We start from the raw sequence: 10137 nt of genomic DNA, 5'->3' as shown, positions 1-10137 counted from the left end.
ATTACTGAGTATGCAAGAAGCATTAGGAGAGACTAAGTCTATTGAGAAGAAAACTGGAAGCGAAGGTCAGCAATCATTTTCTACTTTGAATCATGTCTTTCATAAAGAGGTCAATTCTCCTAAATTCCAGAATGAATGGAATTCAATACAGCAAAGTAAAATGCTTTAATTACATAAAATAAATATCTTGATGGACCTTCCACCATCTGTTTTAGTGACTTCAATTATAAAAAAACCCTAAATTCAAGAAAAAATATATCAATAGCTAAAATTGAGATATTTTTCCATCTATTACTTTGATTTTCCTGACCCATTTTTGAGAATTGTCAGCATTCTAGATCAAGAATTCCAAATTATTTCTTGAAGAGAGTGAGATTCCTCCCAAGTCATGTAACATGCTTACTAATCAATAAAGATATGAAAAAACAAAAAAAACATATTTATGAAGCAAGCAACTTATATTATAACACTGATTTTGAGAAAAGGTTGCTGCTTGCTAAGAAAATTTTATTATTATAAAACATTTTCTGTCATTTGTATTTCTTCATTTTCCCTTCTAGATTATCTGTGTAGCCTTGTAAACACATCATAATCCAAAGCAGTTGAGCTTTATCAATAAAATGTAAATCAACGCAAGAGAGCCAACTGCATAAATAAAACAAAAGTGTACCGGGCTTCCCTGGCGGAGCAGTGGTTGAGAGCCTGCCTGCCGATGCAGGGGACACGGCTTCGTGCCCCGGTCCGGGAAGATCCCACATGCTGCGGAGCGGCTAGGCCTGTGAGCCATGGCCGCTGAGCCTGCGTGTCCGGAGCCTGTGCTCCACAATGGGAGAGGCCACAAGAGTGAGAGGCCCGTGTACCGAAAAAAAAAAAAAAAAAAAGCATACCACCATCATCCCAAGCAGACTACAAAATAGCAAGCAGATTATAAAATAATAGTCTAAAAGCCTGCTTTTTTAAATATATATCTAAATGCATTGAATATCTTATATAAAAAGCCAAGAGACAGAGATGAAACAAAATATTAAAAGTAAACATCTCCTTCCCCAAAACCCTAACTCCCTTCCAGTCATGAGGAGAACATCACACAAACCCAAGTTGAGGGACAGTCTATGAAATACGTGAACCAGGACTCTTCAAAATTGTCATTAAGAAAAGGAAAGTCTGGGACTTTCCTGGTGGTGCAGTGGTTAAGAATCCGTCTGCCAATGCAGGGGACACAGGTTCCAGCCCTGGTCCGGGAAGATCCCACGTGCTGCAGAGCAACTAAGCCCGGACATCACAACTACTGAGCCTGCGCTGTACAGCCCGCGAGCCACAACTACTGAGGCCACACGTAGCAACTACTGAAGCCTGCAAACTCTAGGGCCTGTGTGCCACAACTACTGAGCCCAGGTGCTGCAATTACTGAAGCCCGCACACTTAGAGCCCGTGTTCCACAACAAGAGAAGCCACCACAATGAGAAGTCCGCACACCACAACAAAGAGTAGCCCCCACTTGCCACAACCAGAGAAAGCCCGCGGGCAACAACAAAGACCCAACACAGCCAAATATAAACAATAATAAAAATAAATAAATAAAGGCATCATCACAAAAAAACAAATGAGGAAATATTTTTTTTAAAAAAAGAATAACTGGTGGGGCCGTGGTTAAGAATCCGCCTGCCAGTGCATGGGACACGGGTTTGAGCCCTGGTCCGGGAAGATCCCACATGCTTCACAGCAACTAAGCCCGTGAGCCACAACTGCTCAGCCTGTGCTTCTCGAGCCTGTGCTCTGCAACAAGAGGGGCTACGGCAGTGAGAGGCCCAGGCACCACGATGAGGAGTGCCCCTGCTCGCCACAACTAGAGAAGGCCTTCGCACAGAAAAGAAGACCGAACACAGCCAAAAATAAATAAAAAATAAATAAAAATAAATACATTTAAAAGGAAAACCTATACATTTCCCTTTCTGCAAATGTCGGTTTTCCAGGCAAGAGTAGAGCCTCAGAAAGAATGTCTGCAAACAGGACAATCACTAGTTCACTAAGTACAAAATGTAGGATACTTTTGAAGAATCCCATCACAGCTAGATAACTGGTCCAGAACCAAAAGTAAATACTGGAAGAAAAATGAAATCAACAGTGTACCACAGAGGTGGTAGGCAGACTGGCCTGGACTAAGACATCTTCAGTAATAGATAATAAGGGTGCTGATTTGTAAGCATCATTCTCGTCCCACTGTGGACTTCCTTCTGCGACAGTATAAGGATACCACCAGATCATCTTCAAATCAAGTCATGAAATGTACTTTTATATTTTTAAAAATCAATTCTTGTCCTTAAATTAACTTTTCTTCTTAGTTTAGTCATGGTCCTCTATTACTTCTAAAACATTAACTCTTTTTGATTAGAAACAGACTTCCAAATATAAAAATAAACTGTGATCAAACAGCAGGAACAAACAGTAGTAACTGACATTTCTTCAATCTAAACTGAAGATGATTTCTGTATCTCTGTCTTTTCCATTTGTCTCCATTAGGGGAAAAAAATTATGTACCTCCTAATTAACTTGGCTGGAATGAATCAGACTGCATTTGTAAAAGTTTCAGAAGACCAATGAGCTGTGCTAAACAGTACCACTATCCACCTGAGCAGAAATAACTATCCATAAGTTTCTTTACATAACTAACAAAACAAAAATTTAAACAAAAGAAGAACTACTAGAAAAAAATTAGAGATTCATTTTTTAAGTCAGGAATTTGCCTTTAGTCAGTAATTTGCCTCATACATTATCATTTTCCCTGTGGAAACCCAATTATTATCCTGAAAACAAGACCACTTTAGAAAGCAAAGGCATTGTGACAAAAGAAAGAAAAGGCAGATTGATACATTATTAAAATAACTCACACGCCATACCCTGAGGAGTAAGGAAGCCATGGCAGAGCAGGCCCCCTTCTCCTCCATGGACAGCACAGCTGTGGGGAAGACACTGCAGCTAGCACAAGCGTGTCACACTTCCTCAGGGAGGAAGCAAGTTACAGACCACTCTAGAGAGGGCGCCCATAAACTGATGGCCACGCTCATTACCCAACGTCCAGGCTACCCACAGGCTGACTGCAACCCAACTTTCCCACCATTCCAACAAAGGCCCCAGGAACCGTCAGGCCTCTGAGGCTCTGCCAATGCCCTTCCCTCTACCCAAATATCCTTTCCCTCCTCTCTCGGACCTCAATCCTGCCCAGCTCTAAATGAACACACCAAGGCCTATTTCCCTAAGAATGCCTCTCTCAAAACCAAAATTACTTCCTCTACAATGATCTGCCTCTTACTCATCCATCATTATCTTGGATTAAATACATCATGTAAGATGCCTTATCTGACCAACACAACTAGTTTAGAAATAAGAGTCATGTTTTAGACCATCTATGACATGACATGACAACCATTCAGCTCACTAAAACCATTCAATAAATACTCTAATTGAATTTCCCAAAGAGTTGACCTAAAATAACCTAAATGCCAAGCATTCCAAGAACCGTCCTCAACCAAATTCACTTCTCATTCGAATGCCAATGTCATACACAGGGATGTTGTATTGTCTTGAAATGTACTTGCCTTTATCCAAAACTAGAATCTCTGATGAATCTATGGGACACACATGTAAAATATTCTGCAAAGGAAAAAAGCTTTATTTATCGTACTGTGCTTACTTTTCAGCCAGACCTGCATTTTTCTCTAAAACTTATACAATTACTGAGTATGCAAGAAGCATTAGGAGAGACTAAGTCTATTGAGAAGAAAACTGGAAGCGAAGGTCAGCAATCATTTTCTACTTTGAATCATCTCTTTCATAAAGAGGTCAATTCTCCTAAATTCCAGAATGAATGGAATTCAATACAGCAAAGTAAAATGCTTTAAATACATAAAATAAATATCTTGATGGACCTTCCACCAACTGTTTTAGTAACTTCAATTATAAAAAAACCCTAAATTTAAGAAAAGTTATATCAACAGCTAAAATTGAGATTTTTTTTCCATCTATTACTTTGATTTTCTTGACCCATTTTTGAGAATTGTCAGCATTCTGGATCAATAATTCCAAATTATTTCTTGAAGAGAGTGAGATTCCTCCCAAGTCATTTAACATGCTTACTAATCAATAAAGATATGAAAAAACAAAAAAAAACATATTTATGAAGCAAGCAAATTATATTAAAAGACTGACTTTGAGAAAAGGTTGCTGCTTGCCAAGAAAATTTTATTATTATAAAACATTTTCTGTCATTTGTATTTCTTCATTTTCCCTTCCAGATTATCTGTGTAGCCTTGTAAACACATCATAATCCAAAGCAGTTGAGCTTTATCAATAAAATGTAAATCAACGCAAGAGAGCCAACTGCATAATGAAAACAAAAGTGTACCGTGCTTCCCTGGTGGAGCAGTGGTTGAGAGCCTGCCTGCCGATGCAGGGGATACGGCTTCGTGCCCTGGTCCGGGAAGATCCCACATGCCGCGGAGCAGCTAGGCCTGTGAGCCACGGCCGCTGAGCCTGCGCGTCCGGAGCCTGTGCTCCACAACGGGAGAGGCCACAACAGTGAGAGGCGCGTATACTGAAAAAAAAAAAAAGCATACCACCATCATCCCAAGCTGATTACAAAATAGCAAGCAGATTATAAAATAATAGTCTGCAAGCCTGCATTTTTATATATATATCAAAATGCATTGAATATCTTATATAAAAAGCCAAGAGATAGAGATGAAACAAAATTTTAAAAGTAAACATCTCCTTCCCCAAAACCCTAACTCCCTTCCAGTCATGAGGACAACATCACACAAACCCAAGTTGAGGGACAGTCTATGAAATACGTGAACCAGGACTCTTCAAAATTGTCATTAAGAAAAGGAAAGTCTGGGACTTTCCTGGTGGTGCAGTAGTTAAGAATCCGTCTGCCAATGCAGGGGACACAGGTTCCAGCCCTGGTCCGGGAAGATCCCACATGCTGCAGAGCAACTAAGCCCGTGCGCCACAACAGCTGAAGCCCGCACTCCTAGAGCCCGTGCTCAACAAGGGAAGCCACCATAGTAAGAAGCACGTGCACTGCAATAAAGTGTAGCCCCTCCTCGCTGCAACTAGGGAAAGCCCGCACACAGCAACGAAGACACAATGCATCCAAAAATAAATAAATTAAATTAATTAATTAAAAAATAGAAACTAAAGAGTCAAAAACAAACTAAAGAAATAAAATACATTTTGGGAAGAAATAGAAAAAATTATACATGGACTTGATATCTGATTGTGTAACTATTAGTATTACTGTATTATCTTCTTAGGTGGGAGAATGGTCTTATGTTTATGAAGAACTATGTCCTCATTCTTAGGAGACACATGATGAAGTATGAACGAAATGCCATCTAAGATGTCTGCCACTTACTTGTAGCTGGCTCAGGAAAAAAAATTCTATCTATTTGACAGAGAAAGAGAGACAAGGCAAATTATGACATAACGTTAACAATTGGGTATGGATTATACTATTCTTACAACTTTGCTGTAGGCGTAAAGATTTTCATAATATAAATTAAACTAATAGTTTTCTTTAACTTAAAAAAGATTCAAAACCCAAACTAATCCAGAAGTTATAATCTTCTCGTAAATATAAAATATATTTCATTTTATGCTGCTTAACTCATCTCCTCCAAATTAAAATAAAAATGAAAAGGGATGACTTATTTTACATAGTAAGGAATTATAGCAAACATTCAGGAGTAATATTTAGGTTTCCTTCAAATTGATATTGAATACAGTCTTTTTAAACAACTGAGCCGTGTATACTAATCTTGGGCTCATTAATTGCTAACTTACCTAGTTTTTTTAAATAAGAATGTTTATTTGAATACAATTACCTTATCCCTTAAAGAAGCTGGAAAGAAGATTAAATAACCCAGAAGACACAGTTGGAAACTGTAAAGAAGTATAAGAGAGTCACTGGCAGAAGAGAAGAGCAGATCTCTTGGAAAGCTGCATTCCATGTACCCTGCCTGAGTCAGACATAGTTCATCTTGAGCCGAAGATCCAGTAGAGACTCATCTGCCCAAAATGCCTTTCTCCAACTGAGAAAGAAGTGAAAATGCTAAAACATATGAGAACATTCGTTGCTGTCTTCAGCTAATTGAATCAGAAATCTTTAATACCATTTCTAGTCCTGAAATTCTATTATTCTACATAAAACACCTTTAAAAACAATTATATATTATCATTTCACAACCCTTAGGATGGCTACTATCAAAAAATAGAAAAAAACTGTTTGAAAGGGTGTGGAGAAATTGGAACCCTTTTACATTTCTGGTGGACATAAAATGGTGCTACTGCTATGGAATAGAATATGGGGATTCCTCAAAAAATTAAACACAGAATTACCATATGATCTAACAATTCCACTTCTGGGTATTTCCCAAAAGAACTGAAAGTAGGGACCTGAACAGATATGTATACACCCAAGTTCACAGCAACATTATTCACAAGAGCCAAAAGGTGGAAGCAACCTGAGTGTCTATCAAAAACTGGTTGGAATTTTTAAAAATGTGGTACTTACATACAATGGCATAGTATTTAGCCTTAAAAAGGAAGAAAATGCTGCCACATGTTACAATATGGATGAACCTTGAAGACATGCTAAGTGAAATTAGCCAGTCACAAAAAGACAAATATTGTATCAGTGCACTTATATGAGGTACCTATGGTATGAATGGACCCTATTCAAATTCTGAGAAACAGAAAGTAGAATGATGTTTGCCAGGTGCTTGAGGGAGAGGGGGATGGAGGGTTAGTGTTTAATGAGTACAGACTTCAATTTGGGAAGATGATGAAGTTCTGGAGATGGATGGTGGTGATGGTTGTACAACAATGTGAATGCACTTAATGACACTGAACCTTGTATGCTAAAATGATTAAAATGGTAAATTTTATGTTATGTATATTTTAACAATACTCAAAAAAAACCCCACAGGTATGCAAGCCATAATACCCTCCTAACCCTCCTTAAAAGGAGTGAGGCTCATGTCCTAATCCTGATGCAAACTTAAGGAATGCTCACTGCCCATTTCCCCATCTTCCCTGCCCAGGAAGGAGAACCACGAGCTGGCAGGGCAGAGCCAGAGCCAGAGGCGGGAAATTAGTCCTGACGTTAGTCCCGCTGAAGAAACTCAGAAGAGCCACAACAGAGGGTAAGGCCCAAGAAGACGGACAGAGGCAGGCTAGGGAAGAGAAGGCAAAGGCAGAAGGAAGGAAATCCCTGAGAACATGGGCAGCTGATGACACTGGGAAGGGACACCACAGCTGTGAGGTAAAGGAGGATCAGACAACAGGGGAAATCAGAGAAGGGAACTGCCCCAAGGTAAGGAAAGAGAGTAGTAGGAGAAGAAAGAAGAATTGTAAGCAAGAAGGAGATTCATTCAAGAAGAGACTCTTCTCAAGTACCAGCAGGAAAATGACTTCGTGCCACTGAGGTGGCCATTTGTATCTTAAGAAACCGAGAAAGTTGGTGAAGCCTATAAAAAGGTAGGAAGAAAAATTCTTTTCTGTGTAAGAATACTAATATACCCCCATCCACAGAGAACTGTGTACTGCCATTGTTTTCCTTTGTTTTTGTCTTTTTTTCTCCCACAAGAAGAGAACACTTACTTGTTTAGGAATAATTTCAATCAGGGCCTACCTTTTTTATTTGTACCAAACACTAATACGCCATGAATGAGCTAAAGCATTTTAATGGCACAGGGGTAAGAGTATACGCTTGAAGCCAGCTCTGCCTGAATCTGAATCCCGGCATTGTGACCTGAGGCAATCTGCTTAAAAATCTGCTTTGATTTCCAAATCTGCAAAATGGGAATAATAACAGGGCTACACTTCAAGGCATTACTGCAAGAATTAAATAGGGCAAAATATGAAAGCACTCAGAACAGTGTCTGGCCCACACTAATCACTTTTAACGTATTAGCTTCCTATTATACTCCAGACCCAGAACATGAGTTCCAGGAGAGCTGAGATTTTGTCTGTTTTGTTCCCTGCTGAAGCCTCAGGTACCTCGCATAATTCTTTGTTGAATAATAAAAATGTATTCAATGCCAGCAACACAGAAGCCCAAAGGAATAGCACTACCTTTCTGTTATTACCAACAACTAAAATCTGCATAACACTTCAGGCTCACAGTTCACAGAGCGTTTTCTACACCTTATCTCAGGTGATTCTGCCTGAGATTCTGCCATTATTACCTCCGTCTCACAGACAAACAAAGGCTCAGAAGACGTAAATGATTTGCCCAGGAATCCTGGCAATTAATGCTACTTCTGTTCACTCTAGACCCCCACCCAGAAAGCTCAGAACATACCCTACTGAACTGTTCAATTCTCCTTAACTACAGATACCCAGAGTTCAAGTTTACCAAAACACTTTATCCGATTTGCTTCAATAGAATTGATGGAGAGGGAGGAAACAGATGAAACAACATTACTAACTATTAAAGTTGAACAACGGGTACAGTGGGATTGATTATACCCTTTCCACTTCTATACATCTGAAATTTTCCATAATACAAAAATGTAATTAAAAAATAATCTCTTCGCTCCCAACATAAGCTCTGCCACTTCCAACTTCCTATTGAGCACACCTGGGTGCGAGGAAAACACCACAGCAGAGAAGTTTCTCAGTCTGAGGCACTGAAGAGAGTGCCGCACTGGGAATCAGGAAGCTTCAGTCTTCACTCTGCTTTATCTAACTGTGAGACCTCACTGGTCCCTCAAGCTCCTCTGGGCCCCAAACTTCCTCATCTGTTCCTTCCAGGGTTAAGATTCTGATTTCACCTTTCTACTAGTTCCTTAAACTCAACACACAAAACCAAAATCGTCTTTTCTCTATTCTAAACCCCTAAGACCTGCTCTTCCTCCTGACTTCTGTATTCCTGCTGTCCCATTCTGCCAGCCATCCAACCACAAATACGTCAGCATCATCTCTGACTTAAGACACAGAACTGACTGTTCCTTCCCCTCCTACCTAATCAGTCACCACATCTCTCTGTTCAACCTCCAAAGTATCTCTTGACTCCACCACCTCCTTTCATTCCCAAGCACACCAACTCAGGCACTCATCATCCCTCACCTGGAGTAGTACCATGAACCCGACTGAAAACCCTGTCTCTAGTTTCTCCTCACTCACAATCCATCATATGCATTCTCCAAAACCCAGTCATGACCTCTCAACAGACTCACTGTCCACTATGTTTTCATGTAACCCAGGGTCCGGGTAATTTGGATACTCAGTTTCCGGACATCCACCTCATTTCCAACACCACCCCTCAGCCTTTGCTCAAGCTACCCTTACCTCCAGCATGCCCTCTTCTTTCCCTGGCGCCTCAATTTCACAGTGGTGCAATTTAAATGCCACCTCCTCAGGTGAAGTGTTCCCTTACATCCCCAAGGGGGGAGCATCACTCCCTCCACTGAACCCCTAAGCACCTTGTCTGAACCCCTCTTACAGCACCCTTCAAATTCCTATTAGTCCTTTAGTCCTTTCTTGTTTTGGTGCCCCTACTCTCTCTACTAGATGATTCGCTCCGTGTCAGAGGAAATGATGCTTTATTCATCTTTGTATCCTTCAGAACAGAGCTTCTCAAAGACTGTGCCGTGGCACTGTGGTATGCCCTGAATGAGCTAAAGAGGTTCTAGTCAGTCATCCCCTCAGCCCTCCACAAAGAGACTTCAGCAGCCAAAGTCCCACAAGTCAAGCCTCAAGCAGCCTCAAGCAGCCCCCTCCTTCAGCCAAGTACTCGCCACGATGACTTGAGGAGCACTAAGAGGATGCAACACATGGTACACAATGGATACACACTAAACATGTGCTGAGCTGAACCTTGGAATAACTCACCCGTTCCCCTTCAACCACTATGTTCTCAAGAAAACTTACCATCCAGACTAGACTCTCTGAACATTCTCCCCAAACATGTTCTGATCATCTTTTTAATAATCACCTGTTTATTAGCTGGTTATACTTGCCTTACCATCCAAAGCCCACATCGATAGTTTACTGATTAAAATAGCAAAGGATATGAACAAACAATTCACCATGAAGAGACTCAAAGAGAAAAATTCAACATTATAGAACAAAGAA

This window comes from Mesoplodon mirus (assembly GCF_964341445.2).
Source record: "Mesoplodon mirus genome assembly, chromosome: 18".
In the NCBI taxonomy this organism is placed as follows: Eukaryota; Metazoa; Chordata; class Mammalia; order Artiodactyla; family Ziphiidae; genus Mesoplodon; species Mesoplodon mirus.
This window is presented reverse-complemented; position numbering follows the sequence as displayed.